Raw genomic sequence first — 23411 nt, 5'->3', positions numbered from 1 at the left:
GCGCCGCCGAATGCTGTATGTGCGAGTGAAAGGGCGCGAGGGACGCGCGCTTTCACGGGGAGTGAATGCACGGCGGAGAACAAACGCGCGTTCTGTGCCGTGCTCCTTTAAGGGCTGCAGAAGTAGGCGTCTCTTTCCTTCTTTACAATCACCATATATGTAGTGCAAACGCGCCTTCTTCTGACGCACGAAAGGCCGGGGGGGGGGGGGAGGGGGGGAGGGAAGGGAGGGGACGTTTAGCTGCGGCACCAAGTGCCTATTTATATCAGAGGCTCCTGCAACAGTCACCAATGCCGCACGCATTTTGTGCGAACGCGGGCAAAACGCCGACGGCGTCGACAACAGTTCTGCGTGTTGCCGGTGCTGCTGCATGTCCAAGTTTATACAGCTGAGAAAGCTACTATCATTACTCCGTATAGCTCTCTACAAATTTGCTATCGCAATTGATGCTTCGCCTTTTCGGTGAAACTGCGACATCTTTTTTGTTTTATATTAGGGATGTGTAAACATTTGAAACTTTTGATCACTGAATCGAGTATTGGCAAATTAAATTTGGTCTTTGAGTCAAATAGTGACTATTTGTAACTATGAACATTTTTGGAATAGTTTTTGAGCGTTTTAAACCGCCAACTGAGGGCAGTCGAACAAAAAATTGTAGCAAAAGTGATAAGTTTTATCCTGGCAGCTATAGTAAACATAAAAATGAGAAGTTATCTAGTGGAGCACACTGTAAGCTGCTCAGAAAGCCACACTTTTCTGCTTAACCCACTATCATTCTCACTCACTGAAGCGTCCAGAGTTTGCAAACGAACTGCTTATTTGTTCATAATGTGTTATTTGTGCTTTTAATAAACTGCTTCACTATTTGCAATGCAATGATGGAACTTTGAAAGCATTGTGAATATACTAGGATGTGAATATCGTTTTATATTAATGGTGATTGATAATGGCTGTTCATCATTTGAAAATTATTAGAAAAGTATTCGTTACTCGATTCGTTTCGCTTCTGGCACTATTCTATTTGTGTTCTGTTCGGTGTCAAAAATAACTATTCGCACACTCCTAGTTAATATTCAGATTTTAAGGCACAAGGTTTTTAAATGTATTTTGCCAATAATTTTAATCTTGCAGTTATTCTCCTTGCAATTTTGCACAAATGTTCATTTCTTCCGCTGCACGGTTTATTCATTTTAATGCAGAAATGTTTTGATATTAGGCCTCCCATAAACTTGCTGTCAGAATAGATGAAGGAACTTATGACATTGTATGCAGATATTTGAAACCTGGCAGTATCTTTTTGAAAATGAGGCACCAATGGTAATTCCTTATGACGCACTTTTTTCTTTTTTTCTTTTTGCTATTAATTTACTGTTACTTAAGGGGTACTGAAACGAAAATTCCAACTTGAAATAACTGGCAGATTTCATTTATGCGAGCTCATAGGTATCATCTGTAAAGTATCAATAGCAAATGCAGATTAGAACACATTTAGTTTAATTTTCAAGTTCATGCAAGCAACAAATTAGAAAGTGCAGCATCTATCGATGTTTAAAATGATGGGGTTTTACGTGCCAAAACCAGGATCTGATTATGAGGCACGCCGTAGTGAGGGACTCCGGAAATTTGGACCACCTGGTGTTCTTTAACGTGCACTTAAATCTAAGTACATGGGTGTTTTCGCATTTCGCCCCCATCGAAATGCAGTCGCTGTGGCCAGGATTCGATTGCGTGACCTTGTGCTCGGCAGCCCAAATCTATCAATGTAGTCGTCAGCATAGGTCCTATTTGTAAACAATGTTATGTCACGAGTTTTGGCAATTGATTTCGGTGACATGCGACGTCATTGGCTTGTCTTGCCGTTCGGAAGACGTTTCAGCACTGTTTGCATTGGGTGTCTTGCACTGACTGCACACGAAGTGTACGTGCAAACTTCTTACCATTTACGAATTTCCATGTTACCGGTGCCACGGCCTGCAGTAGCAAAACAGGTGGTGACATTCTGGGACGAATTGTTTTACTACAATGCATTCAAAAGTCTTTTTAGAGTGCAGCTCTTAGGTGCCCGTTTCTGCGGCAAATGTCGGCATAACTTAGCGAACGAGCACATCGAAAGGTGAAAGCGAACCTGTAGCGCAGCAGGTGATGGAAAGATGTGAGGAGGAAAGCGGAAAGGAGGGTGCAGTGGAACCATGAGGCGGAAAGCAGAGGAGGAGGAGGGTATGGCGAAAGGGTGAGAGGAAAGGCGTAGTGCGGCAACGATGGCTACGAGATGGCACCAGAGTAGCACGCGTTGTCTGGTAGGTCTGTCAGCGGTGGCTGCTGTGAATCGCGCCCACACATCACCCATGCGCTAGCTCTCACGATCTCCAGATTAGCGAGTCAGTCACGCCACACTTCGCTCCGTTTGCAACGTTCCGCATGAGACAGATGTTTCGTGCCAGCCAATATATCGCAAAATGAAAATAAGTATAGAGCTGCACTCAAATTTTGCATTAGGGAGCATTACCATCGGTGAATTTTTTTTATGTGTCAATGTTATTGTCGAAGGAAATTATCAGAAAAGTATGATATGTTAACGATTAAGTTGCTACCAATGCTTACACCAGCAGTTAGGTAGAATATGTAACTTGCAGTATTAGTTTTGCGAGCTCTCTGGTTAGACACGGTATTAGCAGATGTTGCTAGCAGTGTTGTTCTCTGGTATACCTCTCTGGTTACCCAGTAAACTGCAAATGGTAAGAAGTTTACAGACACACTAAAGCTCTTTACTGCTCGAATCACGTATTGCATAGTGGAATTCTGCCCAATTATGCATTACGATGATGTAGCTAAGCGCAGGTTTCCCACCAAACTAGCAGATTAGACAGGAGTGCAGGTCCGCGTGCTCACGTGATCATAGCTGTTTACAAATATGCCTCTTACATCACGGGGCACGAATTGCTCTTCGAAATCGAAACTGCGACCAGTCGTAACATACGAGCATATGACTAAGCAATCATCGCACATTGGAGCAAACAAGTTTTTTTGCCATGATTACTGCGTCATTACCTACTGATTAAACGAAATAAACATAGCCCCCAAAAATGTGTGTCAGTACTCTTTAAGAGCATCTTATGTTAGACTTTTCAATAATTAACTCTGAAAATAGGCAATAGAATATAAATCAGCTCCTGCTCATATCTAAGATGAAATCTCCCCCTGAAAGTGTAACAGCCAAGTGAATACAGCTTAATTAAATATATTAAAATGAAATTCTGAGGTTTTACATCCCAAAACCACAATCTGATTATGAGGCGTAGTGGAGGACTCCAGATTAATTTGGCTGCCTAGGGTTCTTTAACAAGCACGTAAAGTACAAGAGCATTTCTTGCATTTTGCCTCCATCGAAATACGGATGCCACAGCCGGGGTTGAACCCATCACCTTGTGCTTAGCAGTGCAACTTCGTAGCCATGAAGCTACTGACTGCGACTAATCGAAAACTGTTCAATGTTGATATAAGAAGCCCCAATGTAATGAAGTTCATAATCTAAATAAATTTTTTATTTCTGCATCTTAGCGCTATTGAAAGTATCCTTTCCATGATTTAGAAAAGTAATTTTGTTCTGTAGTTATCCTTTAGCAAAATCTATACACATTGCATGTGCTTGGAGCATTTGTGACAAGCAAATGACGAAAACAAGAACATCGCATGACGCAGAACTTTTTGACTGTCAGAGTGAGGACAGAATGTATCGCTGCACCGTAGAGAAAGCACACTGCATATGCTCCATTCGTGTAAACAGATACGCTCCTGAATGCCTCAGAAATACTAATTTGGGAAAAGAATGTGCATTGACTCAGTGTTGTCGCACTGTGCTGTTCTTGTTACTGTGAACAATGTTGCCAGTAACCTTGGACTTGCGAAATAATGTACCATTGTTAACAACGAAATGACAGCCTTGCTTTGATGAGTTGTGATAACAATTATTCATATCAACACAATTTGATGGTGTCTGCTGGCACTAGGGACAGTCAGTACTGAAGTTTTGCTTTCATTGTGACCTCTACTGCACATGCCAGTGCTTTTGATCTTGTAGTTACACTAGCCGATTCATAATTTGGGCTTGGTTGTAACACCATAGCAGGCCCAAGAGGTCCAGCGTATAACAGCAACTAAAATTGATATACCACACAATGGTTTTTTTTATTTTTCTGACAGTATCTGCATATACTGCATTGCAAATATGGCCTCTGTAAGCGACAGAACTAGCTGCATTTTTCATGGTAGCTGCGTTTTTCATAGTTTTTGTTTACTTGGCTGTTGTGATCAAACAGCTAACATTGGGTTATTCTCAAATGCTGTCTACCCCTCACTTACTTTTCATTCATAATAGACTTCATTTGGTTATAATGAAATTTGGATTGTCACTGTTTATTATTCTGTCATCTTTAAGCTGTTCACTTTTGGCCCCAACGAAATTGTGTTTGGTTTGTCAAAGTTGCTTGTACCACAGCTGTTCAGCATGTTGCAAGGAATATTGCAAGAAGATATTCCTATACAAAGCCTGTTTGAAAAGTTTCCGACCATGCTCCCAGAAAAATAGAAGCGTTACCTGGTGTTTCGTCGTCCTAATCCCCTTCAATGTAGTTTCCTCCTGCTTCCACTCACTAAGTCCCACGCTCTTTCCACTTCTCGAAACAGCCCTGGAACCCCTCCTCGGGCAGTGCTGCTAGGGCAGCTGTCGTGTTTCACTTGATGTCTTCTTGGGTTCAAAAGTGTGTTACCTTCAGGTGCCTTTCGATATTTCGGAACAGGCAAAAGTTACGCGGGCTTATGTGAAGAGACGAGGGGGCTTGGCAAACCACTAAAATACTGTGCCGAAGAAGACGGAATCATTTGAGCTGCACAAACAGGGGCGCTGTCTGGTGCAGTTGCCAGGTCTTTGAATTTCTTTCAAAATGTTTGTCAAAATTTTGCTGTAACCCGCTGCTTACTCAAATTGTCTTTAACAAGGCATTCATAGCATCTTTGTTGCTACAGAAGGATTAGGCACCAAAGTGGTCCAGTTGCAACCTACTCATTCTTGGGCAGCGCACACGAAAACGAAACACGAGAAAGAATACAGAACAAGCTCTGGTCTAACAACTGAAAGTTCTTATTGGAAGAAAAAGATTATATAGACGGTGATTATGAAAGTTATGTGGATAAAATGTAAAAAATCACACATATTCACAAGCAATCAATGAATGCGATCTCTTCGTTTGATCTCTTCGTTTGATTTGAGAAGCTGAAGAGTAAAACGTCCTCAGCTAATCAGCTTTTTGTGTCACAGAGTGAGTGCAGAAGAGTTGCTGTAATTCCTTATGTGCACTCGATTTTGCACAGGTCAAAGAAAATTGCCAGGCATTATGGTGTTGACGTTTTTTTCCGTGGCAAGAAAGTTGGTGGTCTATGCGCTGCAATTGATAGGCGTGCAAGATTGGCACAGGAGTGAGTGATAATGTTTGCTCTGTTAAGCGTGTTAGTAAGTACACTGATTGTTCCTTTGGAGTGGCGTATAGGATTTCTTGCACGTGTGGTAGCGTCTATATCGGACAGACTGGCCGTAGTGTAAGTATCAGGCTACGCGAGCATGCCAATTTCTAATGGAGTAGTGTCGTCGCATCTTGCAAGCCATTGTTGTAATTGCGCATTCTTTTGAGGATACCTCGATCATCATGAACACCACGATCAGCACACACGTGAAATTGCTGAGGCATATAATATAGTCAAGAACAAGAACATGTGTATATGTCAGCCGTCAGTTTCCCCATCAACCAAAGAGATTGCATTTATTGACTGCTCAGGAATATGTGATGAACTTATACATGTCATTCACATTTTCATAATCACTGTCTATATAATCTTTGTCTTACAATAAAAACTTTCAGGTGTTAGACCAGCGCTTGTCCTGTATTCTTTCACATGTCTCGTTTTCATGTGTGCTGCCCAAGAATGGATTTATTGCTACCCCCGACTGAACCACTTCTCCGAAAGTAAGCAGACGATCCCTCCTTATCACCCTTCATAGAGAATCGCATCATTATGACTTCTTAAGGGCCTCCCAAAGCACGGCTCACTCTCCACAGCTGTTTGGCCTTTCTTGAAGCGGTTGTATCCCATTTTAATCTTCGTCACGACTGTACCGTCATCTACAAACGCTCTTTGGATACTCTGAATTGCTTCTGCATGGCTACTGCATGGCTACCGCCTAGCATTGCACATAAATTTATGCAGTACCTTTGTTATATTTGCTCAGTCATTTTCGCTCACTCATAATTGTGCCAAGACGAGACGACAGCACTCAAAGCAACTGCTTCTACACAACAGCACACGCAACTAAAGGACACGCCACCAGCAGGGCAGGCTACAGCAGTGGTGGTACAGCTGCGCCAATTGCACCAAAATGCTACTTTTGTGGCTTGCTGTGCCAAGCTGCTCCAAAACATTGAGCGAGACCATGAAGGGTTCATGCTCAGGCTAGTTGTAGAGGGGAGTGGCAGTTACGTAAATAAATTGTTTTGTTGTCATCCTCAGGATAGCGAGATTCACTGCAGTCATCGAGTATCACACCATTTCAGCCTGCTGCATTCTGCTGTATTCGTGTGCGATAAATGCGTGACTGTATTAGCATGCCCATGAACCCGTGTTCATTTTTTGTCAAAGGCTTGCAGTCCGATACATCACATAACTTATTGCATATCTTCATACTTATCCCGTAAGACGTCAGAGCCGGTAGACCAAACACACTTGGCCGACTTGGTCGCCCACCGTCAGTGGATGCCTTAGTTTTTTTAGATGACTTTTCACATGGCAACTGGGTATACGCATTCTGTTTGTTGATTTTATTTTTTATGGTTATTTCATTTACGGTGGTGTGAGTACATTTAAAATGTAAATACGAAATCTTCAAATGGGTTGTGCGTGTCGCTTGCAAGGAACACCGTAGCAGTGCACAAGTCGTAGTGCACAAGTCGTCTAAGGACATTCAGTTTAAAATCACTTGACACGGCCATGTTGTATGAAGGTTACCGTGTTTGTAGAATAATAATTTGTTCTTGCCCGCTGCTCTGGGTACTAGCACCAAGGAAACCATAAAATGGTTGTAATAGCGGGAGTCCCTTTAATACAAAGCTACACTGCAATGGATGAGTTACTGCATTACAACTGCGTTAAATGTGCTTAAAGGGAAGCTGAAGCACTTAAAAAAAAGTGAGCTTGCAGTGAGTTATTATTGCCTTATTCCATTCATTTCCTTATTCATTGCATTAGCCATTCATTGCCTTACATAACAGACAGATTTAATTTTGAAGCAATTTAATTTCAAAGTATCACAAGCGGCAATGGCAGGCGAATGCTGCTAACCACGCCGCCGAGTAAACTCGAAACATTGAATGCAAGCAACAATGGCGGATTGCGGGCATACCGTCAGTGACATCGTTCTCTCCATCACAGCCAAATGTGTGTGTAACCTCATAATTGAGAAATACTTTGAAGGAACTCTCAGGATTAACCCAGTGATTAACACCGGGGCCGCACGTTTCTGCTTTGCTGGTTCACAGAGTGGAAGGGTTGACGATTTTTTTTTTTTCCAAAACTCGCTGTAAGCTCCCATTCCAGAGCGCGGCATGCCATTGTGAACGGAGCTTCACCGCAGCAGCGAAATAACTATTCGAATTGTTGTTAAGCTAAGAAGCATACTGCTGCGACTACCAGGAATCGTAAATCGGAACACTACACAAAATGCTCTCATCATAACCTTGCTTAGCCAGGAAAAGGGTTCGATTACCGCAGAATATGCATGCTTATTAAGCACACTTTTTTTTTCTGCCAAAGATAAGTGCAGAAAGCCTGAGAAATATGCGCAACCGGCTGCTTCCAAAACGGGGAGCTGGGCAGAAGGCTCATGTCACCTCCATGATGATGCCACTTCTGGTGGTTCTCCTTTCCCGCTGTCCTCCTACGCTGCCCTCGCCACGGGAAAGTGGTGGAGCTAAGATGAAAATTTGATTGGTGGTTGCCACGCAATGACGCACACTATTGAGAAAATAATTTCAAATGTTGGATATTACTGTGACAGCTTCCCAAAACACCACAACTATTACAATTTCAAAACCACTTCAGCTTCCCTTTAAGGCATGCTAGTAAAGGCCTCACAGCAAAGTTTTCGGCAATGCAGTGACAGCGATGTCAGTGTTGTTAAGCCATAGCCATAAAGATTAAAGAGGAAGTTTTAGCTCGAGGCCAACTCTGATGCCACCAATTGAAATGCACATGTAAAACACTTAAATGTTTTTATGAGACAACTCCTGGACCAATTGGGATGAAATTTGGTGAATTTAAGAGAGAAAGTTCAATTTTAGTGATTGTATTAAACAAAATTTTGATTTAAGGCATGGCATATTGACAAAAATAAACAAAAATCGGCATGTTTCAAAATATAAAAGCACAGTGTTTACAAATCGTAACACTGCACCAGAAACAGATATCGGCAGCTGTATGAACTGCATCTGTTAAATGCATCTAAAGCCAAACAAATTTGTTATATAAATTTTGCAGCTTACATAAAATTGTTTCAACATTTACGAGTGTTTTGCAAAAGTTCTACTCACAAATAATAGTATATTTCAAAGCGGTAAATGATATATCAATTTTCTCCATTTTCGATTTGTTATTAGGTACAGCTTACAGAATAGTGATACTATTTTGAATTGCTGAGTTACAGATCTGTAAACTTGATGGTTTCGTTATTTGAAGTATTGCTATTTCAACAATTTTTTAAAAGAACATCGGCAACCTAATTAATAAGACTGCTTTTAACAGTCACTAGATTTTAACAATTTTTTTAAAAATGTTATGGACGTCATCAAATTTGGTGCTGTGATTGCCAAGAAAAGCGATTTCTCGGTTCCTACGTATTTAGATGGGTGCTCCCAAACTGCAAATGAAAAGGAGCGAAGTGCATGAACATGTTTGTGGTGGATTGAGAATGATAGCGCATAAAAGAACTCTTACTGGAAACCTTATTGTTCGATAATGTACAACAAATGACTATGTTGACTGCGGTTAATAACGCACGCATCGGTGATGCTGATAAAGAGATTCAGAGCAGCCAGTCATTCATGGTGTGAATGCCGAAGTGCTCTGTGTCAGCCACAATCATTACTAAAGTCAAGATCACGTCGGCTACAAAGAATTTTTAGACTAATCATGGGTTGAATTATTGAAAGAATGCCTGGAGCGAATGAGAATGCAGATGCGGGTATGCTGTCTACCGGTGTGGCCAGTGTCATGTGGTCACCGCCAATAGGCGGTACGCGACAATTTCTCTGTCATACACTGGAGCTGTGCCAAAAAGCCTGCTAGCATAGAAAAAAAGAAAATGCAACTGCTTGCACCGTAGCTAAAGGTGCTTCGACTTAAGATGGTTGGTTGTGCATGTTTTCTTATTGCGCTGTTTTGGAACACAAAACAAGGAACAGGACATCGCACTCCTTCCTGCCCATCTCCTGTTCAGTATTCCAAAACAGCATGGCAAGAAAACTAAGAATGTGCCGTAGCTTTGGACCACAAAATTGCAGTTTGTGTTCGGGAATTATACTTCCACGATAACTGGTAGGCAGAAACATGAATCTTGCTTGAAATAATCATCTCATGCTTATATATGTTTGGATACCGAGCGTTTTTCTCAATTTAAATGTCTGGCTCCATGACGAGACCCAAAATGCTATTCAAACTAAAGGAGCTAGAATTAACAGGACTTCACTGTCCATCAGCTAAAACACTAGCAAGCAGGACAGAGAAGCATCTTGTGCCCTCCTATGTCGGATCTGTGACAGCAGGAATTAATGCAAAAAGGAAATCACTTACATCATTCAGCTGTTCTAGATTTGGAGTGTTCTGATCCAAATAAGCTTCTTGAAATTTAAGATCTGTAGCTCCAAACATTTACTTTCTTCTACTGTTAACATGCTCTAAATTCAGAATATTCAGCTCCATAATCAAGATTTTCTGCTCCAAAAATTGCTCCAAAAGCTGTTTCAGCTGTTCCACTGCTGCTTAAGACACCGTGGCCATCCTCCCACATCGCACAGTGTGGCCAAACTGCACCCTGCAGTTCTCTCATGGGTGGGACTCTTGTGCCAATTGCACCATTTTGATACAAGTGCAAATTCCTGCGCCAGACTGCGCCAAACACAGAAAAGTGTCCCAAATTGCGGCTTGCTGCGGCAGAACGGCTTCGGCATGTGCACTCCGGCTGTGAACAGCAAGCGTATTCGTCCTACAAAAAAGAGTGCAGCCCTTCACATTCCGCACACCGCGTGGTGGCGTTTCCTGCACATTTTTTCGTAATTTTCACGCTTAAAACACCAGACTTTTCGGTGCTTCCGGCAAGTGGTCAGTGCGCACACGGTCACTCCCGGCTGTTTTCACTGCTGTAGGAACGGCCAGGGTGGCTGTATTTAGTGTGTACTAGAATCCGGTAGAGTGGGCTGGGCGCTGCCAGCAAGCAAGATATTGGGGAGGTGCGCACTGCGGCCGGTTCAGTGGGCGGGCTACTCTGTCCCCTGGGCTGGTATAATGTAAAACTATTCCAATCTGTTCTTATGCCAACATGGGCGAGGCCTGAGCCACTTTGACCTATCATGAAGGGCTAATGGTGGATTTGTGATAAAAATTTGTAATAAAAAACCCGAAAGGCGAAGTATCGATTGCGATAGAACGCCCCCTCCCCTCCCCCCGGTGCATTTCCTCCCTTGCGCATGTGAGATTGAGCCGCCATCGTCGGCTCACCCTCGCACACTTTCACTTGCACATACAGCATACGGTGCGCGCTGACGCGGTTATTGCCCCTGGACTTTATGCGGAACATCACGGCGATGACAGAAATGTACCTGCAGTGTCCATGTAATTGCTATCGCAATAAAAACAAATTGGAATAGCTTTACGGTATACCAGCCCAGGGTTGATTGCAGCTCTGGGTCCGTGGTGACATATGGTGACCCAGAAATTATGTTACCGCTTCATTTGGACGGCATAATTTGAGAATACTTGCCGCTATCATCATGAGCCTCGGTGCGGGAAAATATAGTTCGATCATAGGTACCACTGATGTTTTCGGCTTTACAGGAAAGCATGTGCCGTGCCCCTGCTTGACCCATTCTTCTATATTTTAGTATGCTATAGCTACAAAGTGCGCTTCTACTACGCACTTCGCGTTGTTGGTTTATTCTGTGTTTCTTTGTGGTTTCGAAGTGCGCTGCCATATTCTACCAAAAAGTGAGATTGGCCTGCTTCAAACTGCTTCAAAATGGAATTTTGTCTGGTCCACATTGCTCCAAAATCAAATTTAGTCTGCTCCAAAAATTGCTCCAAAATGACTTTGGGCAGTCCCATCCCTGTTCTCTCTAAAATAAATAAGGTTGTATACTTTTCTAACAGGCCTTGTTTTACGGACGTATTTGCAAGAGTTTTATGCTCACTTTTCACAGGGCACCTATTGCAAGGAGGCGGGAAATTTTCTTTTGTGTACCTTAATACACTTGAGCTGGTTGTGTTACTGTTTAACCCTTTCTCTACTGCCGATTAGTATAGTCATCATGAGGAAGCTCACTTTGCACTGTGAACCGATGATAAGTACATGTGCCAGCTTGCTTCAAGCTGCAGTTTTTGGCACTAGATAGCTGCACTTGTGAACATTAGTGTCATTATGTGCAGTTTTTCTTTTTATTTATGGCTGCTTGAGCACTTGCACTAGAAACATGGTCGTCTGCACGCTGCATGTCTCAAAAGTTTCTGCGATATTCAGTACAAGTCTTGTCAGTTACTGCAGTATGCAAAGGGTTAATGTTGACATAGTACACCCTAAAATTGGCCATCTATGAATAAGCAAATTTGCATAGCCATGCTTTACTTAACATATTGTGCTTCTTCAGACAAGATGTGTTTGTTAATCTTATGGTGTTGCAGTGAGCAGCTACATGGTAGCAAACTGTAAAACTAGTACGGTCTAGAGATATGTTGGTTGCTGAAGTTACAGTGCTGCTTTGCAGGAAGGCGGGTCCCTTTTGCCGAACCTGCAACAGGGCGTTTTCAACACGTGGCAGCCTCAACCGACACATGGAGATGCACCAGCCATTTCGTGTCAAGCATGCCTGCCACCTTTGCTTCAAGGAATTCGCGTGGCCTAGTGATCTGACCACCCATCTGCGCATCTCCCATGGGTCACCTCACACACGTCGTGTAGGACGCTTTAGCTACACCAAAGCAAAGCTACCTCCCAGCTGAGGCCCCAGTTTGTTTGCTCTGCTTGCATTTGATGGCATTGCTTGCCTGCCTTTTGTGCTCACTCACTTTGAAATTTACTTGGCAGTTCCCTACCTCTTTTGACCTTCTATTGGTTCCTTGTCTGAGGGGGCGTGCTCTGTCTGTCAAATGCAGGACATTCTAGGTTCAACTCCCAGCAATCACAGCTTTATATTATTATGGCCAAATACTTGTTGCTGAGGTTTAATTTTACATTTACTAAAATTTTAGCAATGGTAACTTATTGGAGCCCTCTAATGCGTTGCACAGAATGCAAGATGATGACATTACATCACAGCAGTCAAATGTTCAGAACTGAAGATGTTGTTTTAGATGCGAGAACAATTGCTGTGCCCCTACATTAGTCAATTGGTGAATTGTGGCGTTGTCAAGCCCTCGTCAAGTGGCTGGTGAAATGGTTTTTGTTCTGGTTCTGGCGTTTCATCTTTGTTCTCTCTAAGGACTGAATGTGAAGTAAACAATATTAAAGAAGGGTGTCTTTCCTAACATCCACTGCTGCTTATAACTGTAAGAACCATTACAGGGTCAGTCAACAGTGGAAGTTATCTCAGTTAACATGCTCTTAATGCAAAAATAAAGCAGGCACAGCATGCGCAGGAAGCTTTTTGTTTAGCAGTGTCACTTGCAAGTACAAACATTGTACTTAATGTGGATGGCATGTGTAGATAAGCTCAAAGGCGGTTTTTGGGCAGCATTAAACAGTGGGAGAAAGATGCCAAATTGTGCTGCCACGCATCATACTTTCAGGCAGCATCGTTTTGGTAATGTGAGAAAGCCTTATGGTTTTTAGAAATATTGTGCAGCACTGTTTTATTGATTGGGGGTGTTGAAGGTCAACCAATTTTGGAAATGGAGGACACAAGCTCCCAAATGGCATAGCGATAGAACACTTTATTGCAGCAAAAGCTAATGATCAAAGCTGCAATTTTAAGATTAAAAGGGGGAAAAGATACTTATGCCATGAGGTAATGATGCCTGTAACAGTATAACCTCAGTGTTAGCTAGGAAAACATACCCTTCAGGTACATTTAGATACCTAATGGTGGATAGAGCTTGGATTTCTTATTAGTTTGTTTTCAGTGCTTGAAACAGCGTTAGAATTACTCTTTTCTGTTTAATTTGAAAATGATGTTATCAATACTTGCAGCGTCATATGGTCATCAGCATATTGTAAAGGGTTAGAAGGGTTTTTAATTAAGCTTTCCGTGTGCGCATACACACGGACAGACACTTGCGCTCTATTCGTTTACGTCTCTTTTTTCCTGTGTTTGTCCGTATGTATGTGCAACGCTTCCCGATACAGCTATGCACCAACTCGCCCAGCAAGAAGTTCTTCTTAATTAAGCTTGTTGGTGCATTTCTACGTGAATGCTTAAGGACAGCGTGAAAAGATGAGGCAAGAGTTGACAACATGAGTGCAAACTAACAACTTTCTGGGTTATTGCTAATCTGCTTTTAGTCTGCACTCGTGTTGCCTAATCTTGTCATATTTTTTCCGTGCTGTCCCCAAGGATTCACATAGATAAAGGGTCAATACAGTCAAAAGCCCAAAAGCCTCATGAGGGAGAATACACGATCTGCTACTAAGGGAGTGTCAGTGGGTTGCCCGAGTGCTTCTTGTAAATATGCCTGGGATTAAGATTCCATCGTCTATCAGTAGTTGCTCACCAGATTCATCATACAAAGCAATGGCATGGCAATGGCAAAGCAGTTTCGGCACTAGCTTCAACGAACTTCTTTAAGGGATAAGGTGTGACATGAATGCCACAAAAAAGAAATAAATAAAATATTTGACCTCTTCTATCACAGTCACTGAATGCTCTTGACATTTGCACTCGCACCTGTCATTTTCTTCTTTGTAGCCTTTTCACTATTTATAGCATGTTTGCAGATTCTAGTATCATCAGAGAATTAGTGCTATATTAACAGAACACACTCATCTTGAGACATTCGAAATGTGCAGTAGCTGTAGTCTTGAACAGTCATTGTTGGGGATAATTTCCTCAGTGCTGAACACACAGTGCATGTTATGGTGGTGCGCACTCCATGTCATCTGCAAGCGGTGCCCCTGAAAGAGATTGTTCCAGATGGGCAGTTCTCAAATATGCACTGAACCCCTAAAAATGTGAACATGCTTGCAAATGGAGCAATTGTATTGCTCTGCTGTGATTGTCTTTTTCTTTCTGTGATGAGGTCGGGGTGTCCTTGTAGGTGACCAAACTAAAGCTCACCAGCGAAAAGCTCATCATACAAAAGTTCACCAGACAAAGTTTCGCCAAATATAACTCGGATGAAAAGCTCACTGGACAGAAATATCACTTAGAAATTCATTTTTGGAGACATTAAATATTTTGGGAAGTTTGTCTAGGTTGAGTCATGTTAGGTTGAGTAAAATTTGTTTTGCTTGTTTTAAGTTGGATTAGCTTAGGTTTGGCTTAGTTTTCCTGTCATAGTTGGTGGCTACTTGAAGCACCCAAACAGACTGCCATCTGTTACACCAGTCCAACGCGCAGCTTGGAACAGTATATATTCAGTACTATTATTCGGTATATTCACTAAAAAGCAACTATTCAGAAGTACTCAATATGATATTAAACATTTGAATATGGTTCAAATAGCAAAACATGCTGGGTTCATGTGCAATATTCTTGCTATTTGTACACCACTATCCACCAATTTTTGTCAGACGAGATTTCAAAAATATGTGAATCAGTTTGAAAAAAATAGCTTTCTTATGGTACGGGCTTGCATCCAGTTTAGAAACAGTGAGCATTGGTTGTTCTGCCCTGTCAAATGTTGATGTTTTTTAAAGGGTGAGCATTTGCCCGAGTAGCTTTTGTCTTGAATTTGTTCTCATGTAAGGGGTCTGCTTACATGCCATGGCCCCGGTGCAGGAATTATTGAAGAACCTGATGTGATGTGCTAGTTTTGTCTTATGCATTTATTTTGGCCTGCTTCTGCAAACTGGAAAGACGAAAGTGGTTTTTAAGTTCTCATGTAGACAACCAAGCAATTACAAAGGCTCAAATTACCTCATTTTTGACTCTTGTTCAAGGTTCGACAAAGGTTCAGTACGTTTGCATACTCAGCATTTTGCTCAGTATGTTTTAATTATAGATGCAATGTGTTTTTCGAGATGAGGGCTTTTCAGCAATACACTGTTGCACGATAACTGTTTGTACTCAATTGCAGACTGAAATAATTTGTTTTTGGATCAGCCACATTGCAGCTGACAATTGTGGTGTGGTTGATAATTTATTTGCTTTATCATTTCCTATTCATTTTCGTATCCTGCCCATGTTGACTTCTAATTGCTGTTATTTTTTAGTGTGCAAATGACATGCAACAAGAAGTGCTCTCTATTAATTCATGCACAAGTCTGGTTCTGAGGCTACACCTGTTACGAAAAGAGGCTTGGAAAGGCTTTAAAGTGCAATAGAACTTTGTGTGTGACACAATTTACACCATGTGCAACTTTGAAAATTTGTTTACGTCATGGAATATTATTAATGGAGCACCAACAAAATTATGTTACATTGAACTCAATTGGTAGGTTTAACTTTGAAAATAGCAGCTTAAGGGACGTTTCCTTAGGACGGAGGCTTGAGAAGAAACACTGCAAAGAAACAGCATGGAAGAAAAAGACAGACACATTGCCATTGTTTCTTCCTTTCATCCATCCTGTTCCTTTGTGCTGTTTCTGCTCGAGTCATGAACCAGCCAGCCTAAGTGTGTACGCTTCAACAAAAGCTTGTTATTCCAAAAATTTACATGACAGCAAAATATTGGTGGTGATGCAACCTCGAAAGTTCTTCCCCAGTTCCCATGATGTCATAAATTGTGGCAGAATGTGGCCAACAACACCTAAACATTAGGTAATAAAGAAAGGAATATTGCATTAATATACAAATGGTACCTTTACTTGGCAATCATTGTGGACTTTTTTCTATATACCATGAGCCAAATATGTAAAAATGCTGGAATGTTTCTGACAACACAGAATGACATCATTAATAGTGTAGTTGGTGAAATTAAAGAAGGGAAGCTCAATGTAATTTTTTTATGTTAATTTATCATCGTTTGCTGCAAAATAAACACAAAGAGAGATAATTCTGGGTTAGGTGTCTGAGGTTCAGCTTCACTTTGCGTTTCCCTTTAGTGTTCTTTTAAACATCAACTGCAATCAAGGCCTTGTAAATGCAACATATTAGAACTGGATCAGTGAGAAGCAACTTTCAGTCATGTATTATTATTATTATTATTATTATTATTATTATTATTATTATTATTATTATTATTATTATTATTATTATTATTATTATTTGCAGGATGACTTGAACATTCTTGCTCATTATGTATCTGATCACTATATCGACTGAAGCACGCTCAAAACTTGCTTTATTGCCTGTTATGGACAGACTTATTCACAGGAATGGCACTCTGGAACTTTCTGAGGGCCGTACTTCATATACTGCTGTTCTGTTTCTGGAGAGCTGTGTGCCAAGTCTTGTTATAAAAGACATGCACATTTTGACAGAGACAGCTTTCAAACTTCTTTTTTGCCCATTTTAGAAGTAGTACATTATTTCATACAGAGGCATATGATGTCATCAAGCTGAACTAAGTGCTTCTTGGCTGGCCAACTGATCACTGATCACTAGAGAGACATTTTGCACACCATAAGGCATAGTAAAAAAAGTCCTTCACTGGTGTATGCCAACCTGACAACTGATACATCAAAGACAGCGAAGCTGTATAAGCAAGTTCTCACATCTTTCAGAAGTACTAATGAGTTTTTCCTGGTTATAAATCCTGAGCTGGCTGTAGCCATTTTCAAGTGTACAACTTGCTGTACTCACTTTATTTGTTTTCCCCACTGCTTTGCCTTTTGAACAGGCACACACTGAGTTCCTTAGTGTATCAAACCTTTTAACTGAAGGCTTTAAGAAAGCTACTCAATCAGTTCAACCTCGAGAGGACACACATGGCAGCAGGCATTAAGAGCAACTGGTGTATTGCTCTCAGCGTATGCATGCATTATGCAATGGTTATGCCAGTGCATCTGGTAGCTCCGCATTGCACTAGGGGGATAGTGGCCCTCGTTCGGTCTAGTAGTTCATAGTATGAGCTTCAAAAATGCCACAGAAGCATGAGCTAATTGCCTATGAAATGTAGAGTAAGCAACACTACACTGCACCATGAGGCTGTGCCTCATGAAGTGATTATTGAAGGGGACGAGCCTTTCATGACATGCAACATGCAGCAGAAATTGGCGGGTGCTGAAGCAATGCATGCATGCTCAGTGATGCAGATAAGACAACACAGAGTGGGAAATGGAGATCTGGAGCCCGCTCTATATGTATGTACTCCACCTTCACGGAAAAGAATGCATGAGCATGTGGCCTGTGATTCATGGTGGCTGCTTATGGTGCAGCTAGCAGGCGACTCGAAGTACTACAAATGCTAAGCCATGGCTCACAGTCAAGTTAAGAAAGCTCACAGCGCCACCTGTGGTTGGCGTTAGCATCTATAAAGCTTTTTACAGTCACTTAGTGGTGGCACAATAAGTGGCCGCTACAGATTGCAGGCCAAACACCCCTGCATTCCTTTTCATAAAGGTGTTTTGTGTACAATGCATGGGGTTTCGCAACGACTTGTAAGCCATCAGATTCCACAAGCCAAGCATAAGCCCCTCTGCTAACATAGGTAGTGGATTTCAGACCATGAGGGCCAACAATGCACAAACTAACTTCAAGAAGAAACCTTGAGAAGTAGCTTTAGATATACACATAATAGGTAGTATATACACTGCAGTTAGGTATGATTGAGCCAAAGCAAAGTGACAATACTTAACAGCGAGAGACTGTAGCTCATCAGTAAAATGGAAACAATTTATTTATCTGTGCTATGTGTGCTATGAGTGAGAACGAGTGCTATAGCTGATTTATTTCTTGTGAATGCAAGGAAATAGGCATTTCTGTAAAGTTATTTGCTTTTTAAGAAGCCCTGATTTTTCAGGAACATCCTTTTAACAGCTGTGCATGAGTGGTTTACGACATTGTTATTAAAACATGACAGCTGGCATGATTTTAGAAAGCTGTAAGAAAAAAGGCACATTCACTTGAACAAAGTTGCCAGTTTTATGTTGTGTGTTGAGGTGTTATATTTGGTTTACTTGTTCATTACACAATCTCATAATTAAATCTGTCTATATTAACCACATTCAAACAGTGTTGCAGAGGTTTCTCTTTTTGCCTTAGATATTTTAAAAGGACACTAAAGAGCAAACAATAAACGGGCTGAAACCAATTCATATTTAAAGTATTCCTTAAAAAATATATTTTCATCAATTTGGTAGAGAGGAGGTTGATTAAAGTATTCCTTAAAAAATATATTTTCATCAATTTGGTAGAGAAGAGGTTGATTACTAGTGAAGAAAGTGAAGGTCAAGCTTCCCTTTCTTGAGTTTTGTGCAGAAACTTCAATGCTGGTACGTCACTATGATGTTACGGACTGCAAGGTATTTTCTTTAATGTAGACTGTTTTAGTGCAGGAATAGTTACTGTATTTTCCGGTGTATAAGACACGGTTTTTTTCTGAATTATTCATCGGTGTGTCTTATAAAACGACTTACGTACATTTTTTTTTCCGGAAAAACTGCCGTCAAAATCGGATTCGATGCTATGGCCACGCGAAGAGCGCTGGTTGACTTAATTGCTATGGTTAATTCTGTGTGCGCTATCGAGGTGGCAGGTACGTTCTTCTCGTGATCGAGTTCCCGAGCGCCGGGCGAGAAGGATGGAGCAGCAACGCAAGCGGCGGCTGGCCGACCTCGAATTCGTCGCATCTGCAGATCGCTTTCAAGATAAGGCGCACGCCGCTGCGCAAACTACGCAGTTGCTACCAGAGTACAAGCCCCCCCCCCTCCCTCCCTCCCACGCTGCCTTCCCGCTTTCCTCCTTTGTGCGCGATTTGGCTCACCGTCGGACGCTTTCACTCGCACATACAGCATACGGCGCACGGGGATGATGTTATCGCCCTTGGACTTTACACGGAACATCGCGGCAACCACGACGGCAGAAATGTGCCTGGAGTGGAAATATATAGTACACATGCGCTTGCGCGGGACCCGCGTTCATAGAGTGAAACGTCACTATAATTTTTTTAAATCGCTTACCGAACGAACAGGTGCGTCTTATACACCGGTGTGACTTATATATGTTTTTTTCCGGAAGAACTGCCGTTTTGAGGGGGGGGTGTGTCTTATACAAAGGTGCAACTTATAAACCGGAAAATACGGTATTAAAACTTGCTACATTGAGGCTTGGCTCCTTTGGAAAGCCAGTATGATCTTCCATTACCCATAAACTACCAACTAGACTCGAGCCGAAGCTGCCAAATATGTGACATTATGGTGATCTGTTGCTGGAGCATTTAATTGTGCCTTTTATGACATACCAAGCATACTCTCATGATAAGCTTGGCTGTCTTACTATTGCAGAAGCATAATTTACTAACACAGCTTAAAAGTTAATGTTCCTTTAATGTCAATTTTTAAAGGAGTACTGACGCAAAAATTTGGTGTCTTCCTTTTCTTGCTTTTTTAGGTAGCTGTCGACTCCATAGTTATGGTGCGAAGCCTCAATTCCTTGAGAGCACCACAAGTGAATGATCACGGCACCCTTTGTACAGCCTGCCCAAAACGCTCGTCAAGCGCAGCGTGGCCTTGGGCGTGAAAATGGTTACTTCTCACTTCACCGAAAGCGTAGGTGGTGGGTTGTGGTAGTTGAAGGGCATACAATGACTGTGTCACCAAAAGCTGCCAAACTAGCCCCTCCGATTGGTCACATACTAAGTGGTTCATTTCGAAAAGGAAAAGTTGGCGCTATATTCTGCAGCCCTTGAGGACACTCTCTCTCCCCTATTGTCCCATCATTGCCACAGTGTGTGTACCCGTATGTGGTATCTGCTACCACAAGACCGCCCAATAGGTTTTGCTGACAAAATAGTAACCTTTTTCACGTCCGAAGCAATGCCTCTCTTGGCAGGCGTTTTGAAATGGTAGAATTAAAAGTTAACGTAGTTATTGATTTGCTGAACTCTTGGGGAACTTAGACTTCGTAACGTAATTATTTGGTGGAGGGCTATCCAATAAATTAATAGAAACTGGGGAACAAATTTCTGTCAGTACTCCTTTAAAGGGTAAAACACAGAATCACAGTTAGCATTGCAGCACAGCTTTGTATGTTTAAACAAATGTCTGCACATCCTTGTGATGAGCAAGCTGATTTGGTATGGTGCTGATGCCTTCTACAGATGTTGTCAAGTGTTGCCCATCATCAGTGCTGTTGTTCAGGGAATTATAAGACAAGACAGGCTATAGTTGCATGGAAGCCTGTTAGCAGCATGTTGGCCTTTCTGCTACATAGGCCAAGCAGTGCTGTAAAAGTGTATGCACAAGAAAAGATGCCGCATAATTTGTTTAGTTTTCCATCCTCAGCTAATGGATGTTTCTGGCTTACTATAATGTTGTGCATGCAGTGAAGTGCCAGATAGGGGACTGGTATTTTCATGGTACCAGCTAGCTTTGTTGTCACAGACCTGAAGGGGGAGTTCAAATAGTGAACTGCAGTCACATTTGACACTAATTTTTCGTGGGAGGTGTGCATAGAAAGTCCCTTCACTGCACATGCTTTCTGTAACCACACTCTTGACTAGGTGAGAGAAGAACTTTGCACCTTTTTTCACTCCTTGGTTTGCACTGTGTTTAATGATGTGGGCAGCACCAGTTTGTTTTCTTGTCTTTTATTTTTCATCATGGATATGCTTATTGACATTTATAACTGACATTGACATGTTTATTCAGTCATCAGTGTTGCACAAATGTTTGAGCTGCATCTTGTCACCATAGCTAAGGAACACAATATAATGCATTTTAATGCTGGTCAACAATTGGTATGGATATTTTTCATATTGTTCACTGAGGGCGCTGCTTTTTTTTTTTTTAGGAATGGTTGTGCAAAAACACAATGCAGTTTCTTCCACAAATGCTTTAATTTTTTGCTGTTTCTGCTGTTTCACTGACAAGAAACAGTGGTGTTAAGAAAGCTACCTTCCTTGGATTGTATAACTGCTGCTGCTTTAGCAAGTCCCTTAAAATAACAAGCCAGTATCCTTTCACTTTCAAGAAAGCAACACACAGATTTCTAAAACATTACTTGCTAATACTAATAATTCATTGTTCGTAACATGACTGCAAAAATAAGCTCTTAAGTAACAACTAAAATGTGAAACACGTGCATTTTGACCTAAGTAAACAGTGACATAACTAGGTACCTTGGGAGGAGTGGGTTTCGGAATGTTTTTATGACATGGTGAACTTAGTGATTGAAGGAATCACCGGCCTCATTTCAGTGTAAGGTAGGAAATGGGGTGGGAGCTCAAGCGCTAGTGACATTTCCTTGGCTTCACGCTTGCTTGGGAGGTTATTTTGTCATCCCCATCATGCAGATCAACACAGACAACCTGTTAGCCAGTTGTATGAATAATGTACAGCTATCTTAGCATTCTTGAAGCTCACTTGTTTGAACAGCTGAGACTTCTGTCCATTAAACATTTATTTTAATATCCAACACTTTTAACTAGTAGGATCTGAACTTAGCTGTTGATCTGATGACTCAAGCTAGGCATGAGAAGTTAATCATCCTTGAAGGGCATCAAGTAAATTATTTAATGTTTCATTGTTTGGCTTGCAGACACTGCTGTGTAGCTGTTTTACTTTTTATTTCTTTATTTTTCTTCTTGGCAAATAATGGATTGCTTGTGAAGGGCTGTAGTATCCCTTTTCATGCCAAAGTGCAGTTGAGATGGAAAAGCGTGGTTGCTTGTTCTAGAATACCGGTAGGAATTGAAGAAACTGATGGTTTTACTTTGTAAACGCGGAAATGAACGAGTTTTCTTTTGCAAGTGTAAGGCTTTAATGACACTCTCAGATGTGTTTATTGTGGCATTTAATTGTCTCAGGTCCCTTTATTATTCCTTCCTACGAGTTCTTACATATATTTTTATGTTATAATTCTTTATCATTGTTGCTGTGAAAAAGATTTTTTACACTGCACTTTTTGGGCATCTACAGGAGCACTGACATCAAAATTATTGCTTTTCTTTTTTCTGCTTGAAATGATGCTACAGCTACCGTGTATTGCAAAATGAGATTTGGTATTCATTGACAGATGTCACAGTTTATTATTAGTAAGCTTCTTTTTAACAAAGTGGTTCTGGCATCTGGAAGACATGCCTGAAACACGACATCACCAGCTGTGATCAGCATGTATGTGAAAGTTATGCGAGATCTGGTGTTGTTTATGCAGTTCCAGCGAACATTTCACTACATATTTCTTGCTATATTCTTAAGTACGGTGTATGCATGCTTGTATCTCTTGCATGCCACAGTGGCCATCCTTGTGCAATCCTTTTGGCATTTCTACACCCAGTTTGCAATGTCACTGTTCTCTTCATTTAAGAATTTTACAGCTTGAAAAGCACAAAAGCATGTTTAAAAAAATGCTTTTGATTAATTACAGATTGCCATTGCCAAATTCTGTACTGTAGTGCATAATCGGTGATTATGTGGAAAAAAGTGCGGTCAAAATTTTGATGTCTGTACTCCTCTAACATTGTCTTCTGTTTATGAAGTTGATGAGCTTACAAGCTCAAAGTTTATAACAGCTGTGTGAGGGAAAGCATGCTCATCTTAATTATATTTTTTTTCTGTCACTTTTTGACAAATAAAATTGTTTATACTCTTTCTTTCTGTGTGTGAGATTCTCATATTTTCGTGGATAGAGACACAAACCCCAACTAGATGTTCTTGGAGCCTGGCATAATTCCAGCTTGGTGTGCAGCAGTTATTCTTGATTACTTCTTTTCCATTTTAAATCCAACTGAGAGTACCTGATGTTTGAAACATCAATTAAAAGGTGAGAAAAAAATGTCTGCATGAATTGATGTTTTTTGCATAATGACATTTCATCTGCATTCCATTTCAGATACGCCTGTGTGAG

At 41.3% G+C, this 23411-nt stretch overlaps 1 long non-coding RNA gene across 1 annotated transcript; it reads left to right on the top strand.

Moving 5' to 3' along the window:
- Nucleotides 1–402: 402 nt before the first annotated feature.
- On the top strand, nt 403–23157 carry LOC125943336 (uncharacterized). Its single transcript, XR_007465748.1, has 2 exons — nt 403–18713; nt 18768–23157. It is a non-coding gene; the product is annotated as an uncharacterized LOC125943336 (long non-coding RNA).
- The last annotated feature ends 254 nt before the right edge of the window (nt 23158–23411 follow it).

This window comes from Dermacentor silvarum, chromosome 2 (genome assembly GCF_013339745.2).
Source record: "Dermacentor silvarum isolate Dsil-2018 chromosome 2, BIME_Dsil_1.4, whole genome shotgun sequence".
Classification (NCBI taxonomy): domain Eukaryota; kingdom Metazoa; phylum Arthropoda; class Arachnida; order Ixodida; family Ixodidae; genus Dermacentor; species Dermacentor silvarum.
This window is presented reverse-complemented; position numbering and strand designations above follow the sequence as displayed.